The 21,469-nt window shown below is 39.6% G+C and overlaps 1 protein-coding gene across 4 annotated transcripts in view; it reads left to right on the top strand.

The window, feature by feature from the left end:
• klhl29 (kelch like family member 29) overlaps nucleotides 1-21,469 on the top strand; it is a 274,351-nt gene that overhangs the window by 13,925 nt on the left and 238,957 nt on the right. For 3 of the 4 annotated variants that reach the window (XM_016678942.1, XM_007566636.2, XM_016678945.1), the window contains exon 3: nucleotides 2,608-2,675. The gene's annotated coding sequence lies outside the window, so the exon portion shown is untranslated. Of the gene's footprint in view, nucleotides 1-2,607; nucleotides 2,681-21,469 lie in introns of all 4 variants that reach the window. The other variant, XM_016678943.1, reaches the window with a different exon arrangement.

The raw sequence follows: 21,469 nt of genomic DNA, 5'->3' as shown, positions 1-21,469 counted from the left end.
TGTTTGTTTCTTACCGTCCTGCTCAATGTGTGGCGGGACAGTAATATGGGTCATTTATGTTCATTTTAGGATGAAAAAACATCTTGAAAAATTTCCCATGTATTCCGAATTTCAAGTCCTGCTTATTTTCATAGCTTGGCTGAATATAAACACATTCAGTGACGCATTTAAAAGCACATTTTACAAAAACACTTCTAATTTATGCAACTGTTCTAATTTTGAATGCTTTAAATTGGTTTGATTACATAAACGGCCATATGTCAAAACTCTTTAGCACTTACACTCTGCAGTAGAAACTGGAAACTAAAAGTAGGGGGGAGAAAAAAAAAGCTGCTGTCTTTTGTCATCCTACTGAGGGAGGATTTGGCAAGGTTGCTTTCTGTAGTTGCACAATTATTACAATGGAAGTCGCACACTTTTTTTCCCCTCTTCTTAAAGAATAAAGAAGCACGTCTTCATTCACCATTTCTCATCTTAAAAGAAAAAAATCGAGTCAAAATCATGTTGTACAGACTGTTAAGTCTGCGGTGATGTATGTGACTTGAAAGCAGATTCAGCAGAAGATGATGAATGAGCGTTCGATGACATTTCACTTTTTGAAAAGGTTTCCCTGCCTGCGCTGCCTCATGCGGTCGGCTCTACGCTGCCACCAGTCCTTAAAGAAAGGTCCGTATCATCAGTGTGTTACTTGGAAGCAGCCAATGTGTCAACTTTTTTATTTTTTTTAACGCATCTTAAAAAAAAAAAGCTACTTTTAGGCAGTGTACCTCAAGGAGAAGGCGAGCGAGAGAAATGTGTCTGCACATCATAAACCACGCACAAACAGAAATGCTGTGATTATGAGCTGCCCAGCATAATAGCAGCCTGTCAGCAGCTCCTCAGAGGCTCCAGGTTTTCCTGCATTTATTGAAAGGAACTAAAAAAAATAAAATAAAAAATCGTAAATAAAAGCTACTCTCGGCCCGCATCTGATTGCATTAGAACATGAGATCAATTCCAACAATGAGTATAATTTTATTCGTTTTCAGAAGGAAACGCTAATTTATCGTGCCTTCTCCCTTATGCTGCTTTTGTAAGCAGTTGCAAAGGCGTGCTGGAACACGCGTAGGGATTACATCCATGCGTGATGCATTTAGATTATTAAAAATGGTAGAAATCCTTTTGAGCCTAAAATAGGATTTTTTTTTTTCTTTATACCCACAATCAAGGACTGCAAAACCTCCATGATGGCAGTCGTGCAGCCTTAGAGTGACTCCTCTGGCATTTTATTTTTTTTAATTACCATCTTATTTTAGTTCAGATTTCTTCTTTGCTGCCCCGCTGAAATTACCTTGTACATTTTTTTTTAAGCACTTGAGCAATTTTGCTTTGTCTAATGTTGCAATATTGAAAACTGTGAAGAGGACGTAAAAGCGTATACGGCTTTCCAAATTTTCCCCGAAAATCGTAAGTGCTGCAACTCTAACTTCATTTAAAATCCGGTGAGATCCGCTGCCTTCAGAAGTCACCAGGCCGAAAACATCATGCAGTCAGAAGAATGTTCCAGACAGCTGGGAGATAAAATGGTAAAGACCTTTAAAGTGGGTTACGTTGGACCAGTACAAAGTAGTGCATATTGGTAAAGTGAATTTAACATGATGGATGGTTTCTACAAAGAACTATGGGACAAATTTGCATTTGCTTAGCCCCCCTTTAGGTGTCTCAAATCTGAAATCTACAATCTTATACACCATAACGATTCCTGGTTTAGAAAAGCATTCCCACACTATGATGCTGCCACCACCACCATATTTCACATAAACTCCTGATCAAACACTTTAAAGTCTAACGGGACAAAATGCGAATAATAATAAAAAATCTATACATATGAACATTTTTGCAAGCAGGAGTTATTTCTTTAATTTCCTCTGATCAAACATTTTATCCCCCCCTAACTGCTGTTAAAACTCTTGTTTCTCCCCGTTTGAAATTGGACTTCAAAAAGGAGCACAGCCTCTAACAAAGAATGAGATGTGGTGACTTCCAAAGGCTGCCACTGGGAATCACATGATTGCTGGTTTTTACTAGCACCAGCATTGTTTTTGTTCTACAATAGGACCCTTTGAAACGTCTCTCCTCATGCAACCCGTCCTCTGAGTCATCATCTTAGAAAAGACCACGTTCTTCAGTTAGTGCCGTATACGTTTGATGCCATTTTTCTCTTTCCCCCTTACAGTTTCATCAAGGCGTTCATTTGCCTCCGGAGCGTTTCAGCCATATGCTGTCAGCTTGGCCTTATTCCACTGCTAAATTATCTGTCTCTGACCTCTGATTCTCTCCCGACAGTTGGAGAGTTATTGATAGGTTCTGCATGATGTGCCTCTGTGTAGTCATTCATCTGTTCTCCACACCAAAGACTGCGCTAATAAATCTCCTGATACAGATTGTTCCACACTTGATTGTTTTTTTGTTTTTTTTTTAGTAAGGAGATGCCTGTTTTTTTTGTTTTTTTTTTCATTACTAACAGATGGCGTAAACAAAAAAAAAAAGTTACGGCTGCATTCTCAGAGATTTAAATTTTCGGTGTTTGAGGCGCAACTTTTTCACCAACTGCTGTCGTTTCTGCAGGTGAGACGACAATACTCCAAAGGTCCAATTTGTCTGTGATGAGCATCCCCATCCACCAGAGACCAAAGGTACGGTAAGATACGAAAAGCTCATTATCTGATGTACTAACAAACATCCTAATATTAGACAGACGAGCTACAAGGACTAAAAGAAAACTGATATCAAAACCAATCAGGCATATGCTACATCATGAATTTTCTGCCTTTTTGTTTCATGGAAAATATTCAGCTTAATTTTCATTAGATAATTTTAACCAAGGTTATTATTTAAAATGGCATAGGTTCTAAAAAGAAAAGTTAAATTTCTCTCTTGCACTTCATTTTAGTGCTTTGCATGGATTCACACTCCTGAACGCGTGACGTTGGCCTGGTTTAGTGGGGGGTTGATTGTCTGCTGGAGTTGATGATGTACAGCATCATTAATATTGCTTGACTTTCCTGTCATGCCCAGAAAATTAGCTATGTGTGTCCCCTCCATTTTTTATTTATTTTTCCCCCTCTTTTCCCAAAATAATCTTGCAATTATGTCTGCAAACAAAACCACGTTGGTCTCAGAACAATTACAGGGTTAGAATCTGGTCATTAGGAGATAGGATTACTCCTCGACGGCGGGACCCCAGGAATGCACAAACCTCTCTGGTGGTCTGCTCACCACTGATGAAACGGAACTGAATTAATGGGGTTGCCCACTGTGAGGACTGATTAGAACGACATACTGCCTTTGATCCCCGAGCGAGGTGACCAGGCGCGCACGCCACAGGCATCAGAGGGGGGTGGGGCTTTGTGTTCCTACCAGTGATTATGAGTCGTGTGTATATTCTCGTCCTGGGTCAGTGCATCTCTGATGAGCAGGACTCATTATGTGTGCTTTTTTTTTTTTCTGGGGTGCAGCCTTCACTTAGAGGGGGGCTTGAGTTGTAAAAAAAATCATTCTGCGGTATTTAGCTTGCGCCCTGTGGTTGGTGCCAGCTGCGTGGGGCTTGGTCTGAGGGTGTTTTTGTTTCATGTTTTTGTTCGGTTGCTGCAAATTGATGGAAGTTCTCTACCATTTAAAAAAAAAAAAGCTCATGTGCAATCAGAACCTTAGCATAACTTTGCTGTTTGAACTATGAAATATTCAGCAGTAACACTGCAGGCTTTCGCTTGAGATGCAGGCAAACGTTGATGCAAGAGGCGCGCCAGTCTTTGCGGCGTATATCCAATCTCCGGAGTCTTTAAACTTCTCAACTTCAGAAATCGGTTTTGGAAAATTCTGAAGTACAAGCAACAGCTTTCAACAACATTTTTATGTAACCTTCCATTCGTATATATAGAGAAGTCGCAGTGATCATTACAATATTAGTCTGTGTGATGACGCGTTCACCTATATGTGCTTGTATGCAATATTTGGTTCGGCTGTAAGATTTCAGGCGTCTTTACGCGTTCAAACTCTGCTTGCTCATAAACTTACTCTGCTGGCTGATTTCATAAAATCGGGAGGGGAGGGGAGGATAACATTGACGATAGAAAATAAAGGGAAGAAAATTTTGAGTTTATTACAAATGATACCATCATCACAGTATTAAAAAATAATATTGCAGTCAGGTTTGCTGATATTTTTCAGCCTTCAGTTTTCTCTGTATATGTCCAACTAACAGAAGTATCTATTACTAAGATCTAAAAACCCTAATGCCACATCCTCCTGTCAGCCCAGTCCTCAAGGCACTGGTGTTCTTGTAGAGGATCTTTTTATACTGTAGAGGATTTTTGTGATGTCATTGTGTGGGCTGCGTGTTATTTCTATTTTCCCCCATTCTCAACATCTATTTTTATAAGTTCTCTCATTTAAAACACACGGCACCTTCACACTCTTATGCTTCCCCCCCGCTTTTTTTTTTTTTTTGCTGGGGAATAATCTGTTTCAGTGTGATACCTTTTTATTACATTTTTGTGCTTTCACTTTACTTTGGTTTGATGTGCTGGGAACTACTGTGTGTTCCCCTGCACTAAGGCCTGCTGCTAATACAGTTAAACAGTTGCAAAATGTATCAAATCCCAGTTTGTCATCACAATATCAGTGTGTCGGGTAACGCATTCCCAGATAAGTGCTTGACTTATTTAGTGGAGGTTTATATTTCAATGCCACGCATTCAAATTCTGCATGTAGATCATTCATCTTGTGTATATTGACTTCGTGTCCTGAAGAGGATTTTTACTGGCTGAGATTTTAAAGCTCACAAAGAGGGATAGTGACATTTTGATTGGGGAAACAAAATAAGCCTCAGGAATTATATTGTCATTGCAATATTTGGCAATAATAATGCAATTACATATCATCCTAATATTCAGCCACTTGGCATTTGGCTTAACTTTTTCTTTTTTTTTTTGGTGTTATTGTATATATGACATCATTGATGTCTGTATACAAATAAAAAGACTGAACTAAACATCCGTTAGAATGTCTTGTCCATTATCTATCCACTGAATACATGTAAAATTATCCTCCATGTTTTATAGACCCCAGTTGGTTGCTACCAGACGAACAACCTGCAGGTTGTTTTCCATTTTTATTCTAAGCTGGTGCAGCTGTTCTAATGCCAAAAACATTGGTACCATTTAGCTTTTTTTTTTTTCTTTTTTTGTAGTGCACACACTGGAATTTTTTTAAGGAAGCCCCGCTGTGTTAACCTGTCTGAACTTGCTATGCTATTTGCATGCTAAGTAGAAAGGGAGAGCAAACCAAACTAAAATCCACTCCTGGTATAAATCCTCCCTGGTGCATCAAACAAAAAGGGGGGGGGGAAGTAACTTTCTCGAAAACTGGCAAAATCAAAGCCATTGAGAATCTCTCAGACACCTGTATCTTCTGAAATATCACTCTTGTTTTTGTTCTATTTTTAACCATATTTCTCGTGAGATAATGGTCATCGTTTGGCCAGTTTGCCCTGCAGCGAGCTGCTTGCGTGGGGAGCCCCCCCCAGACATTAGGCTGGAGCTGTCTGCCAGAATCACTTTTCAAGGCCGCCTCGAGTAATGATGGATGACACGCTTCTGCACGGAGGAAAACGGGTCCCCTGGTTGCATGAAGAGCTGCTCAGACAAAGGTGCCCTCAGCTGGCTGCTGTACTGAGGAAGACGGTGGGTGGGTGGAGGTAAATAAAATGCTACAGGGAATTGTGCTGCAGCTAATAAGGAGAGTTGCGTCCCTCCTGTTGAGGAGAGCAGTAAATTATTATGAGCCTGTGTGGTGACTCCTACTTACTAGTTGACACCAATTAATCCCCCTGGTCACCTTGTTCAGGCTGAAGATGAAGTTCTGTGATATCACCATCAGTCTAGTAGCTCTGAAATGAAGTTTTTGTTTTATCACTTGGAGAGGTAAGCATGTGCTTTTAATCACCTAAATGATTGGGGTTAAGATACGATGTGTGTGTAAGGGAATGATGAAAAGTCTCTGTTTAGGGTTAATGTGCAGCGTTAGACACAAAGTTACCAATATATAAGTAAATTTACAGTGTTGTGAAAAGTGTTCACTAACTGTTGATATATTATCATCATGGAGATGTTCCTCCAATTTGCACAGGACATTCTAAATGTTTTTAAATGAGCCTGGTTTTGCTCAAATGAAGGAAGTCAAAACATATTGTACTAAATGATATTTTTTGCTCTTAACCAGAAAGCATCCTGAACGTTGCCATGGCGTTGAAAATGGCATCTTGTTTTTCTTAGCGTTGATACCCAGTGTGAAATGTTCTCATCGTGCCCTGCTCCGTTGTAGCCCTCATTAATCCTGTAGGGAAAAAAAAAATCATTTTCATGATGTATGCTCTAATTAAGTCAAATCAAAAAACGATATGAATACAACTGCTACTATTAAATGAGCTGACGTTCGACATTCAACCAGCAGCGACACTTATAGCCAGGAATCCAAACTCCCAATGTCACAGATGTTTAGTGAAATGCCGTAAATGTAAATGTATTTTTGCCCAGTCCTCTGCGAGACACGGTTACATTTGGTGCTTATCCATGCATGTGCCTCCACCTAATGGATGGTCCAGCTGTGAGAGGATAAAAGCATAAAATTAAGAATTTTATTTGGCTGTGCCTTGTGGACTGTCAAAATCCACCTCCCACCGCCACATTTTTTAAACTCTGTTAATTCCAGCAGGCACAGCTTTACAGTATGTCAAGTTAAATGCTGTTTTTGAAAACTCTGAGCCTTTGAGCCCACTTGAGTAGACCCCCACCTGCCACCATTATTAAAGCAAGAAGGATCCTTCACCTGCTGACAGAGAGGGAAACAAAAGCAGTCAGGCCTTTTTTTTCCCCCCTTCTTCCTTGATACCAAGAAGCGGCGTATTTAGCTGCAGAGCAGAAAGAGACTGATGGGGGCTGAAGGAGGCTGTTCTGAGCAGAAAAATGTAACACCACTAATGACATGACCTCTGACCTGGCCACCAATAGATGCATGCCTGATAATGGTTTCGCCGCTGAGCTCAATCAGGTGTGCAGGAGCGAGAAGCGGGGGTGGGGGGAGGGACAGCTAAGGGTGCAAGGTCAGGAGTCTAACAAGCCTCACCCTGCTGCCATTCATAAGCCGACCTCTGACCTTTCTGTGCACGCCGCAGCCGCTGAAACGCTAAAGACTGCTTCATTTGTTTTCCTCCCACGTGGTTGCGGTTGGACCCATTCACACTCTGCCACCAGAACACAGGCGTAACATAAACACAGACGGCGGCTGGCGTTCCTCTATCCACCTGGCTAAATCACTGTCACATAAACGGAGCGGCATTGTTGGCCCGCAGTGATTAAGACGTCGAGCGCCGCGGGGGAGTCGGCACCACGGTTAAAGGAGCATAGAATCTGTAGAGGCTGACGCCGCGCGCACACACACACACGCACACAGCAGGGGTCCGAGCATGGCATCTTATCCGGGCCATTGAGGCTAATATCTGTGAATGGGGCGCGCTGGCAGTTTGAGCAGAGGCTTTTCTCAAAGCGCCTTCAGGAGCCGAACAGCTTCACCACGTCATACGAGAAGAGCTAAAGTATGTAACTCTTTTTTTTCTTTCCTCCCCCTTAAGCTATGGTTGATGTGTTGTATAACGGCAGCACTCCCACATTTAAAGCTCTAGCTGTCGTATCATGTCTCTCTTTAAGGAAAAAGATTGTGTCGTTTCTGCAGCTAAACGTCCCCGGCTTCCCGTTTTGTCTCACCATATTGATTCTTCAATAAGCAGACTCGGTTTGTGTGGCGATTTGAACAGAACAAAGTCAAATGAACAATCAACAGCTCAGTATAAATTGCAGGGGAATGTTGAGCTTTAGTGACTAAACTTTTATTAAAATTGTCACCTTGCATTATGGATTGCACAGGTTTTTTACAGCTTTGATCCAGATTGAGATCAAATCATGAATTCTGTCAGAAATTGTGTAACAGACAATGTGATGACAAAGAACAGACATGAATCCATGCAGAATAGAAAACCTCTGACTTGTTTTAAATGTACACTGCCAGCTGCAATTTATCCATAGAACTGTGAGCTAAACAATGACGTCTCATAAAAGCTCACCTGCAAATATGCTCCACCAGGCTGCATTCATCTAATTCAAGGTCTCCATGTCTCACCATATTCCTTATTTCATTTTTTTTTTTATTTGGCTTTTCAGTGGAGGAATGGAGCCCAATAATTACAAACTGCAGAGAAACATCTGAAATATGTTTAGTAACACCAGCTGTTAATTCATCTGCAAATCCCCTGGCAGTCACTGCTGGAGTCATTTCACTCCCAAAGGTTTCTGTTCCTGGAGAAGATGCCCAGTGGTTTAATGACAAAGTGCTCGTTTGAGATTTACATTCAAACCATTGGCATCATTGTTTGTCATTAACAAACTACAGATATAGTTTTGGCTCGATATTTGATGGCTCTTTTTTTTTAAATTTATTTTATTTTATTTTTTCCAGAAATCAGATATACTTTAAATGGATTTTCTCTGCTTTTTAAGCACAGTCTACACATTTTCAGTAACGATCAGGCTGGCGCTACTCCACAAGCCTGATGTGTGTTTGGCATCATTGTCCTGTTGCAACCCAGTTATGTCCAACTAGCTGGGGCTTAAAGGCAAAGTTGAAGAATTTGGAGAATGTCCCCTTTGTTTATAATTCCACCCCTCTTGTGAAATGTTCCAGCACCACCAGGCAGGTTAAACAGACCCTCAGCATGTTGCCGACACCACCGTTTTTGAAAGCTGGCACAGCATTCCCAGGTTTGAAAGCCTAACTTTGCACTTCATATTTATTCTTCTTTCCACTTTGGCCACATTTTATTACCTCAGATGATGATAAAATGTTTCTCCAAACTGCCGTTGAGTTGTCCATGTGAACCACCACAAATTTCACTTGTGGGGCGTCAAAGTGTAAACTGGCAGAGGCCAGTTTTAAGGTCCCAAATTTCTTAAGTTATTTTTGACACATGCAGCATTTTTATAACAACTAAAGATAACATAGTTACCTAATTGTGCTATGAGATGGCACTATGTTCATGGAAAGTACCTAAAAGCCCCCATTTAAATGAACCAATTTAAAAAGCATTTTTAGTTGGATTCATACTAGAGACTTGCTAGGCTCTTGCTCTAACAGACTCTTAATGATCTATAGAGGATTTTCTTTTTTATGATTAAGCCTGTATGTGTAATTTTGACCCTGTGGAAAAGACCAAATTCACAAAATCAAACTTCTGCATCCTGAACTTGCTTTTAAAATTCCTATTCTTTGTATAGGAATTTTAAATCCCTCAAAAAAAACAAAAAAAAACAATCCGAGTGCCTCGCTAAATGTGACATTCATACGGATGAGTATACGCAAAGTTCTGACCTGCATCTGCAGATTTCCTGTCACATCAGCTGTTTTTAGTTAAGGATACGAACACCTGAGCATCCCTGTGTGCTTGTGCTCTATGTAAGCGATGCAGGATTGATTTTTAGACTGGGTTTCCATGCTCTCTGGTAGTGGCATTATGTCATCCTGTCCTGCAAATCAAAGCTTAGTGTGTCGCTGACCGCCTTGCTATTGGAAGATGCTTATCGCATCAGATAATGTATATTGTTTCACCTAATGCCTTGAGCAGCACTCAGCTGTGGATATAAAACAGTGCGTCTCAGGAGCAGAGTTGGAGGCAATTTAATCCTCGCAGAACACACTACGTTGCTTTTCGCTCCAGCTTGGTAATTTATACTTTTTTGACCCCTTTTGCTGCAAACATCTAGTGAGTGGTGTGGTTTTTTTTTTTTTTCCCCCACCTCCACAGTGATGCTATTAGGATGCACATAAAAATGGAGCTAACAGTACCTCGGATAAAAATCGATACCATAACTTACCTCCTGGTTTCTCACTGAAATTGGAACTTAAAAAAAAAAAAAAAATTCAGCTGACTCGAGCTGCTACGAGGGGGGGAATAAATCTGGGTGGAGTCTGTTGGACAGTGTTGCTTTTCTCTACTTGAAATAAATAAAACGTCTGACATTGAGAGGAGCAGAGGTCCGCCCGCCTCGGCTTCCGTTAGATTCGCAGCGATGCATTTCAAAGGAGGCAATTTCTGCGCCTGATATGGAAACCCCTTTTTAACCTTAATTACATCGCAGCTCTGCAAGGACCAAATGTTCTCTGCAGAAATTAATTTCCCAGCAGGGATTCTTATCAGAGAATTCACATGTACCTTCTTATCGTCTGTGGTCAGTGGCACTGCGTAGAAAATTTGCTCTGAATTAATTGGGAGCATTATCTGCCAAATTTTTATTTGGATATCTCCCTAATGTTGACACGAGGCCTAATGGCCATCAGCAGAGTGCAACTCATTATGGTACATATCTTTATTTCAGTGCATATATAGAGAGAGGCTTTGTCTTGCACAGGTTTTCCAGTGCAGCTTGCAAATGTGAGGGAGATGCCAAGGTTGGTGTGTGCGAAGCAGAGAAAAGCTAGCTACATTTTCAACTTCTGGAGGCTGCTGAGAGTCTGAATATCTTTAGTCCTTTAGCTGAGATAAGAGGACAAGTGCAGACATAACAAACCGAGCCATTATACCAGCAGGCCACAGGTCATTTGCAGTTATACATGTAGACATGCACTTGAGAATAAAGACTTTAGCTTATGTGGGTCTAAATGACGGAATCGGGAGCCGCTTTACTTCTGTAGATCTGCGGGAGGTTTGCAGATGGCATACATGTGCAGTGCAGATGTCAAAGGTATACTATGGGAGCTTGGAGGCAATCTAAACTCTTGTAAAAGTCTTTCCCCCCGCACCATGTGTTTTCAAATGCATCCCCATTAAATCCTGCTGCTTACAAAAACAAAAACGTTGCAAAAGCTTTGCCAAAAAACATCCCTAGGAATTTTGCCTTAAAGTTATATGCCAATTAAAGAGCTACTTGTAAACTTTTGAATTTAACACAAAATGGGTGTGGACTGGTTAACAGCACTGAAGTAAATATATATATATATATTTTACATTTCAAAGCTGCTAAAGTCCTGGAATGACCAACTTACTTCTCCAGCTGTGTGCAGTTCAGCGTTGCTCAAAGCTGCTCCTCCCCACACTTGGAGGAACGTTTAAGGCCTGCCAGATTTTGCCAAGTTTTATTTGTTTATTTTTGTCTCTTTTATTTTAACATCTGGTCATTAATTGCTTCTTTCATTAACAGCTTTAAGCTTATTTATATATTCATTGGAAGTACTTTGGTTGCACTAATTGAATACACTAGCAGCCTTTTCACAGCATCAAAATATCACCCAAAGTCTTTAGCCATAAAAACAAATCTTGGCATAAACTTGTGGATTTGTACAAACAAGAAATATGTATTTAATATGTATTTAAATGTATAGAAATAAAAAAATAAATAAAAATTCAAATAAGTAAAAGTTTTGTCTAATGTAAACATTCTGTATTTCCACTAATGACTCCTAATTAAGGTGATTTAGTTCTAAACTATGTTGCAAGCTGCTGTGCTTTTGGCATGTTTCCCTTTTGCTATGGTACTTGTACTGTGATTATTCTGTAAGGAAATTAATAGAAATGACTTTTCTTTTTTAATTTTTTTGTTTCAACTTTATCACACCGGCTTATGCCTAACGTTAAGTCTGATTTTACAGAAATCTTTGTCCCTGTGGCTGAGTTTCTTATCAGGCACGTTGTGCCTAAAGAAGCAGTTGAGAGCAGGTGTTGCCTTTGTAGCGAGGTTTAAAAAAAAAAAAAAGGAGCTCTCAGCTATTTGTACTGACCTCCTGTAGCTAGAAGAGCTGATGACGGGGAAGTAAACGTGTTTGTGAACAGTCTCAAGAAAATGCTGCGCCTCCCTCCACCTGTCTCCCAGGTGTTACTTCAGAGAAACCACCTACAAATTTCACAGCACTGTGGGATTTGGAGCATCCTGTGTGCATTCTCCCCGAGTCTGCCAGCATCCTTCGTCTCCCACCATGTTGCTGTTGTGCTTTAGTGTAGAAGTCTCTTCGTATATCACTACGTTCTGCTTTTCTCAAAACGTACAACCCGCCCACTGTGATTAGGTTAACACCAACTACCCGAACACAACACCACTGATTTACACGCCCGGAGCAAAGCATGCTGGGATGGAGTAGAGGCTCACAATACAAAGCTCTGCGAAAGCAGAAATGGCCAGTAACATTAGTGGCACTGTCCCCTGTAATTACTGTGAATGTAATTTGGTTAGGGTCTATGCTGCAATTTAATGCAGCCACTCTGTAATATCTTTTTATGAGATTCTGTATAATCTTGTTTTCTCTGCAATCACTGCTGCACATATGTCGTCGTTTATTTAATTTGATCATTTTGTGCGTAGATGAAGTTCCCCACATCTGTGCCGGGAAAACCGAACCGGACTGCAGTGGGGAGTGAACTCCCCGGCGCTGCATTCTTTGTCCGGTGTCAGAATAAAATAATAGTGGAGTCCATTAAGTTCAGCAGTATAATTATTACTTGAAATACCAGTCAAATAGTTATCCTACATTTAATTCATCTCTGTCTCTCTTCACTAAAGCGCCTTTAATTCTGCCGAAAGTGACAAAACCTTCAATTTGTCTCTTTTTTTTTTTTTTTTAAATTAAGTGAAGTAAAGAGAGCTAGAGCTTTGTAAATATACATTTTTCTTTGATTTAACAGCCTCTAAAAAAAAATCCTAATTTAATTTTTTTATGTACTGAAATTAAATATTTCAAGTGGGAGGAAAAAAGTTTTTGATACATTGTCGTTCGTCTTTCTTTGTACAGGTAACGAGTTCAAAGAGCTATTTAAGTACACCAGGGACAAAATATTAGGCCTACACAAAGCAGAACACTAGAGAAATATCTTGAAGAGAAGGCAAAATTATTAGAAAATTGAAGAAACCAGGCATGCTCTGATTGCAGTTCTCCTTTTATTTCTGTTTTGTCTGAAAAGTTATAAAAAAATGGCAATGTGGGGTGACTATAGTTTACCAGGCATGTGCAGACATGACCTGGTGGGCACCGGCTAATTTTCAAACCTTTTGCAGAATTAGATAAGAAAGGAGGATATGATTGGTCTCTCATGTTGGTACCAATTGATCATAGATCGAACAAATTTGAGGAAATCCAGACCGATTTGTCGGTGTGCCCCTAAAAGAAACTCAAGGAAACTCAGGAAAACTTGAAAAATTGTCACTGTATCAAATACTTATTTATCCCTCTGTAGTTCCCTACTATAAATGAACACATATCAAAGAACAAATTGCCATTGAGGTTGCAAAGAATGAGCATCAACATACAGCAGTGGCATTTCTGGATTCAAAGAGCTGCCTTTTAAATCAAACCTATCTGTAGAAAGGTTGACCTTTGACTGATACTGGAACATGCTCAAAAAAATAGGTTTAGTTCTGCAATTACGTGGTTATTACAATTGATTTTGTAGATGTTTGCCATCCATATTTGTGATGGTGTGTTCTGTGTCTTTAAAGTTCAGGCCTCCACGAGTGCGAAGGCCAAGTGTGATAAAGAACTGCTTGCAAACGAACGTTGCTGTGTTTGGAACGCCATGTTTGGCTTCTTGCAGCGAGAACATGAGCTGTAAAGCCAAAGCATTTGCATCATCTGTATAATGCATTACAGATAATGGATTCTGTTCCTGCTCAAATAAACCTCTGCATACACCGTATCTCTATCATTTTAGGCAGACAAAACATCGAAGTGGACATTACAAATACATTTCAAAAAATGTCCTACGAGACATTCTGTGCAAATTTTGCATCAATACACAAATGACTATTGAAGCTAGCCTTTTTTTATTATATAGTTTAAAGCACTATTCAGTTCTGTATGATTTCAGGCTATTTATGAGTTCACAAGTTACAAATCTCTGGTCTATCGCATGCAAATCCAAGAAAAACATTGTGGTTGAAAATGTGGAAAAACTGGCACGAATACTGTTAGAAGGCACTTTGGAATAATACCAGAAACGAAAAAAGCAAAAAGATTCTTTAAAACACAAATTAAACATTTACTTTTTCTAGCAGCTAATAGTTAAGAGCCACTTAGGATTCTTTATGCATGGGAAAGAAAGTAGCTCAGCTTGACTTCCTTTACCTTAAATATTAAAATTTTTTTCATCCCTATGGCAAAACATGGAACATCTTTTTGAGGTAGATCCACTTCCCTATCATCTCTGGGGAATTAGGTTTGTGACATGCCTGGAGTGATTTCTGCTCATGCAAGTAAAGAGCTGACAAGGTCGCAAACCTGTGAGTTTCAGGCCTCTCCCTTCACGTCGCACCTGAGCCGTCACCTCTGCCTCCTTTTCGTAATTCATACATCCTTTATAAAACTTTATCTTGCAACTTTATCTTGCGTCCCCCCCCCTCTTTTTTTTTTTTTTTTTTTTTATTATTATTTGCCTTTCACACCAAATCGGCCACCTCTGGGTGCAGAGGACTTTTTGTTTGCTTGTGTGAAATCAATAGCCATTACCGACAGAGAGGGGAAAAAGAACATGTTGAAAGGGAGGGAGACAGACTGCTATCCCTGTCAGTCTGACCCTGCCTGACGGCTGTCATCTCCTTAATTGCTTTGCTAATATCATCCCTACTCAGCCTGGATCTAGGTCAGCGGGGCCCCTCTGCTGGAGCTGACTTCAGGCTGTCCTCCTTCGTGATCTCTCCTGCAGTCTGATTTTTTTTAAATCTTTTTTTTTTTTTACAAATTTTTTTTCTTTCCATCATTTAGGACCATTTCAGCAAGGATTAAAACACACCCTGGAAGTATGGGGAAGAGACTTTCTGCTCTTTTGAGGTGACCCTGGGTAGACCTAATAGATAATCATTTATGCTCCTACATGTACCATTGGGTTAGAAATTGGTTTACCAGAATTGACCTTTTCATTTCCCTCAGGTGGCGCTAAATGTGAGTTTCCATTTGTCCGCCATTCTGCTTTCATTGTCTTTAGATGCGCCACGAAAATCCTCACTTTGCTGAATTTGTTGTTGTAAATATAGGGGAAGAAATATAGTTGCCTTCTTTTAGCCAGCTGGCCAGAAGTGCTCAGTATCGGCTGCAGCTGCACTTTCCTACCCTACACACACACTACTAGGGCGTTTTGTGGCATTCAAATAGGACATTAAAAAGTCGTACAAATGGCATTTAGTAACATTTTAGGCTTTTTCAGTACAAAGTTTTAAAACGTATGGTTTGATAAAAGTAGTCGGCACCCTGACTATTGTTTGTGCAATTTGTACAAATGGTTTTGCATTGTCAAGGGTTTAAAAAAAACAAAACAAAAAAACAATTGTAACACAATTACTCTAATGTAATTAACATAGGTACTATGGTAATGTCTGTCGCATAAAAATAAAATCGTCATACTTCACACCTTTAGTTATCATGCTAGAGAGGTAATTTATTCCAATTAGAGTTGTAAGGTGCTGTATGTTCTTTAAAATATTTCTCAGCATGATGAAAGTATTACTGTAATTTGTCACAGGAGAGATGTATTTAAATAAGTTAGAGCTGCCCTAAACTGTTAGTCAATTAATTTAGAATCCATAAATGTAATGTAAACATGCTTATGTGTCAGACAAGTAAAATTTGCAGGAGGCGTATTCCTCTGCTCTTGGTGTGAAACTGCTTCATTCCTAATGAGTGTTAGTCAGACTTCAATCCACAGTGTCACTAACCCATAAATCAAATCAGATATAGGTCCTTTTTATAAATATACAGTATATCATTTGCTAGATATTAATTTAGATTTTTGCAGCTTTATTTTATATAAACGTACCCAATAAAGACTGGAATGCTCTCTCCCTGCTTACTTCTGCCAAATGCACCATGGTGGTGCTGCCTACAATCATTTGATGCCTCAGTCATTTGAAATCTGCTTGTGTAACAAAAAGAGAGGGTAAAACTCAAGTTTTGCTTCCAGCTTTACTTGGCAGTCTCTCTGCTGCTTGTTAAAAAAGTAGCCAACGTAGAGTCTGTCTCCCCGGGGGGTGGGGGTGGAGGGGTGTTCACGGGTGTTGGGGATGAAGCACAGAACAGTTGTTTTCTGCCCTAGTTAAAACCGCAATTTTAATTTCATTGTGAGGTGTGAATCCTTTATTTTTTATTTTTTTGTTCTTCCCTCCGTTTCTTCTAAATTGCTTGTATTTTTGGGATTCTTCATTCACATCAGGAGTAGTACCATTGGCAAGTTTCTGACTAGAGCGGTTGTAGGAAATGTTTTCAAGGTTCTGCCTAGATTGGATCATTTCAGTCTGTGTCGAGTTTGGATCCCAAACTTCTTGGTTTAAGAACCATAACATAGAACATTGCCAGTAGGCCAGGTAAATAACAGCATGAAGTGGCCTGTTTATTTTTACTGTATACTTTATTCCCTTTAAGCCTCTCCTAAGAATTGCATAAAAAACAGGCACAACATTATGACTAAAGGGTCGTCGGGATTGAATTTCCTTTTATAATGTTTTGAAATTAAAGTTGACTCGTTAGACGTAATAAAGCAGGCATAAATGTCAAAGCGTGCTTGCAAGATTAGATAAATTTATTCTGTTATTTGAGCAAATTCTTTGCTGGAAAGCATGTTTCATAACTCGCATGAAGAAAACTCCTACGAAGCCTTTATAGATCTAACCCACTTCAGCACACCCACTTCATGTTTCTTGAACGCCAGGAAAGATAAAGGTTCTGCTGAAAATGTATCGAGAGCAGAGCTGCAAAAGTTCCCAACCTGGTGCTGCAAGACCATTTTGGATGAGGAAATTTCTTTTTGCAGAGTATGTTTTGGCATTAAAAGTGAAGTGGAAAACCTTTTATACAAAATTGATTTTTACACGTTAGAATTGTCACTATGTCATTGCAGTGTAATTTTAGACTAATATGTGACAAAATATAACATCTCTGCCTCCTTCCTGTGATCTTACTGCCATCTGCAGAAATATTTTGCTCCCATTCAGAAACAACCAATCAGGACCAGGACAATTTTAGGACTCTAAATTGATCAGGCAGCTTTACAAAACGCAGGAGCAAAATTTTAATTGAGTTTTATGTCCAAAAGTCTTCAGTCACCTTATTTGGCATATAGACTTGTGGTAAGGTCTGGTCTCTGATCATTAGATTACTAGACCATAAGAAAAACTTAGCAATTTTAACCATAAAGCGCTAAAGCAATTTTGTTAGCGATGGAAATAGGCTGTCATAATGGTAGAGTAATGTGTTCTCAGGCTGTTCTTATTGGCAGTTCAGTTCATCTTTTTTTTTCATTTTTGTTTTGAGTTGAAAGTCAAAAATGATGTTCCTGATGGCATTGTTTTTCATATTCTTCCCTCTGGTAGGTTTCAAGATCTGCAATGCCATTAGTGTTGCGTGTGAGGTTCTTCTTACCAAAAATCATCATCATGGCTCTTTTTAAATTTTGAGTTTTGAAAGCCCAAAACACTTACAGATGTTTTCTTGTTTTTATACACAGTGATGGCTTTTGGCCATTTTAAACAAGGTAGCAGAGCCCATGGAAGGGATGAGGGGCTAGTAATTGTGTCAGCAGCAGGGCCGTGAGCCAGGAAGTGTCGAGACCTCAAAGTTTCCCCTGCTCCTGGTTTAATGGAGCATGTGAGGGCCAAGGTGTGTTGCCCTGGCTCCAGCGTATGTTCTGTTTAAATGGCCTCCCATCATTCTTTGATAGGCACGGTGGAACAATAAGGCTAAGGTGGAGCAGCTGGAGAAAGCATTAGTATAAGACCCTTCCTGCTGTTTGCCATTTCAGCCTCTGTCCCCCCGTTTGCTTTCACGGAAAGTCTTCTTTTTTCATGACGTTTTATGAAAAGATTGATTTATGACCCACACGTAGTCTGAATCTAGGTAAAAATCTGCAATTAGTGCCCTAGGTGCAACATTCAACAAGGTGGCAACAAATGAACAGGATACAGTTTTCTAATTACTCCCTTAGAGAGCATTTTTTACAGTTTCCCCATCCCCTGATGGGCTGTGATCTTGTGTATATTGGCCAACACTTGAGGATTCCAAACACGGTGGAAATGAATCCTCCCTTCATGGTAAAGAGTGAAAGTCCAGCTGTCATGCAGACTGTTTGGTTTTAGGAATCAGAGTGGAGGCAGGCCCACTGGGCTGCACCATGGCTTGTGTGTTTGGATGTGACACTAAGAAATGCCCAGGTTTCACATATTCATGGCATATCTGCTTAAAGCCTAACCTGGTGATAAGCTTTTGAATCAAAGGGGGGATTTTTTTTCTATTCAGCGCCAAGTCTGTCTGACACCAGCTTGATTTCTTTGAATTTCATTGTTCATCGCCAGACAAAAAACTGGTCTTGCATATATAAAAAAAACACACATTTTATATAGCGTTATCTATCTAAATAGGCTTATTTTATCATTTCAAGCTTGCAGAAGCTTGAGGTGTAACATAGGAGCTTTTTAAGTTGTGATGCGGTTACTCATCTGTTTTTGACAAGAAATGTGAAGTGTTTTTTTTTCCTGGTTCAGCTAAACCCACTGGGGGATAACGGGTGACGGATGCCCACTTTCAAAATATTGGACAGGGGTGTGTTTTTTCTGTGATTTAGAAAATGTCAGCAGAGAAGATTCGGGGAGGGGGGGAAGCTCTCCACCAGTCCACTGTCTGTTGAGCAAAGAAAAAATAACCATTAGTATTCACTAGCACTATATTGTCTGCTGAAAGCTTTAACTGTGAAGTTGGAAAAGAATTTAGGCTGCGAACGGTGAAGGTTTCTCACCAAATTGCATCGTAATTAGCTTGCGATGCTAATAATAACTCGATCGCTGAACACATCGAGTAGTAAATCCCTGATTTTTCAACTTTGAATTGGAACACTGCTAAACTGGGGTTTCTAAAATACAGACGACTTGGGTGGCTACTCGTTCTTGTTCCAGTCTGCTGTCACACAGATTTCTGTTTAGATTCCTGAATATCTTTAGGTCTAGCCCATCTGCAAACATTGGTAATGATACCACATTTTGAGAACCAGGGCTGTCTACAGCAGACATTCGGCTCAGATGCCCTGACACTGTATGCATATTTGAATTATTTTGCAGTGCTACAACTTTTACAAGGCATTCTTGCACAATATAAATTAGTCATAGCTATTTTGGTGTCATTTATCCAAACACTTTACGTCACTTGTCCCAAGATATATAAATGTGCTAAACTTAAAATAATTACTATTTGGCATCTTTGCTGCTATAGCAGAAGTTATTAGTTTTAATAGACTCTTATGCATCTTGTCCAACATAAACTGAAATATTTTTAAATGATACCATTACTGCACATTGTGTGTGTTTTTGAAGTCTGATACTTTTTGTACAGCCTCTCTGTGGGCCTAAAGGTCCAGTCTTGCCACTTTGAGCTGTTTGAAAGACTGTGGCTTTGTGTTACTAGCAAGATACCAAATGAAGAAATTTTAACTTTTATATGTTGCATTTATATGCTTTGCTGTAAAACGTTAAGTGAGGATTTTATCAGCAGTAAACTTAAATGACGTTCAGTACATCCAGTACCACTGAACTCAGTACGTTCAGTGGTGACGCATTGGAAAACAAAGTGCTTTGGAAAAATACACTAAAAAAAGTCCTGCATCTCACTTTAATTGAGGATCTTTGTATTTGGTGGCATTTGCTAAAGTTGTGAGTTAAAGTTCACTCACAGTTCATCTTAATCCCAAGTTTCCTACTGATCTGCATCTCTGCATATGAATGTGTACAAGTTAGTGAATATGATTGGGTGAATCTAGTGAAAAGTGCTTAGAAAAATGACATAAATTAAATCCTGTTGAGTTAAAATGTCATTATTAACCTCTTATACCCTCAGGGGGTATAAATAAATTTAAACTTAACATTTTGGGCAAAACCTTTATGCGGAATAGTTTTTGAAAGATCAAAGCCTCTTTTAGCGGATAATAAAAAATAAAAAAAAATTTAAAGGCACGTGGAGCCTTTGTTTACAGAGCGAGCCGAGGTCGTGGAAGCTGGACCCACCGGTGGGTCCATCGGGTTCTAGGGGTTAAGGACTAGAATTGTAGCTGTGCTGCATCTTTACAACATGAGGAGACAGGTGAGTTACAAAGACTTAGTTTATTAGGGTTGTCTTGTATTTTTTATGTACTTCAACACTTAAGTAAATTCTGCAAATTTGCATTTTGGTAGTCTGTCACAGAAGTCATGGAGGAGGTGGGGTCAGGATGACTCATTTTGATAATGTTTTTTTCTTTTTTTTGTCAGCAACATAATTTCTGTGATCATTTGGAAAAGAAATCCAAACTGAATTATACATTTTGCTCAGCTCTAAAGTCGAGCCCATCTCCCCTTACATAAATCCCATCGTTTTTGCTGCAAAGAAGTGCCATCGTAAATTAACCACCATGAAAACTCGCTATGATGAGACAACAGTTCACTGAAATGACTGTAGACCAGAAGTCCAACAAAGCGTGCAGGTGTTCCCTACACCATGTTTCATCCCTGTCCTCTCTGTACCCAGCTATTGGCCGCTCTCAGCTTGACTGTGTTCTTGTATTGATTAGCCACAGCATGTCTGGTGGTGACACTTGAGCCAATCTCTTTCTTTATTGGAGCACCATCTGCAGCTTGCAGCTTCAGTGTTTGTCTCGTACTTCCAATCCATTTTGGAAGTGAGTGCCAAAACAGTCAAATGGAAGATACTGACGTGAAAACTCATGAGGCTGAATTTGTGAGTCAAGTGTTCCCTTTTGTGCTAAGCTGCATCTTCGCAAGCAGATTTTTAGATGAGCTTGTAGAGTGGTGTCTCTTATTTGAAACAAAAGGCCGCAGCCTCATACGAGATGCAATAGCGTCTTGCAGAGAGATCATATTGAAATAATCTTCTAGTTTTTGAACAGCACCATTTATTTATTTACTAGATTATATGCTGTTTGAATTCAGGACAATCTGATGCAGTACTGTGCTGTAGAAAACTCCATTGTACTTTTTCTTCTTTTGCAATAAAATTGTGTATTAAAGAAATTTTATGTAATAAAAGAAAAACAAACTAGCCCATAGTTGTAAGTATGTTATGTGAAATCAATAATAATAATGATAAAAAAGAAACCATCACGTTAATGGAAGAAACTCCGTGTTAAGTCATCACTGTTCAGTCATTTCTCTGGAAAGTATAATAAAACTGCAAAACTACCTAAACACAGCTTTACGCCTAACCAAAGAAGCAGCAAAGAGTCCCATGGTAACTCTAGAGGAGCTGCAGCGATCCATCGCTTGGATGGGAGAAGTTGGGTGAGTCGGAACAGAACATCCGTTACTTGCTTACCCCATGATCCCCGCTTTATGAAAGAATAGAACTATCTTTGAAAAAGAGTCTAGGGCAAAAT

Source organism: Poecilia formosa, unplaced genomic scaffold, assembly GCF_000485575.1.
Source record: "Poecilia formosa unplaced genomic scaffold, Poecilia_formosa-5.1.2 Scaffold196, whole genome shotgun sequence".
Classification (NCBI taxonomy): Eukaryota; Metazoa; Chordata; class Actinopteri; order Cyprinodontiformes; family Poeciliidae; genus Poecilia; species Poecilia formosa.
This window is presented reverse-complemented; position numbering and strand designations above follow the sequence as displayed.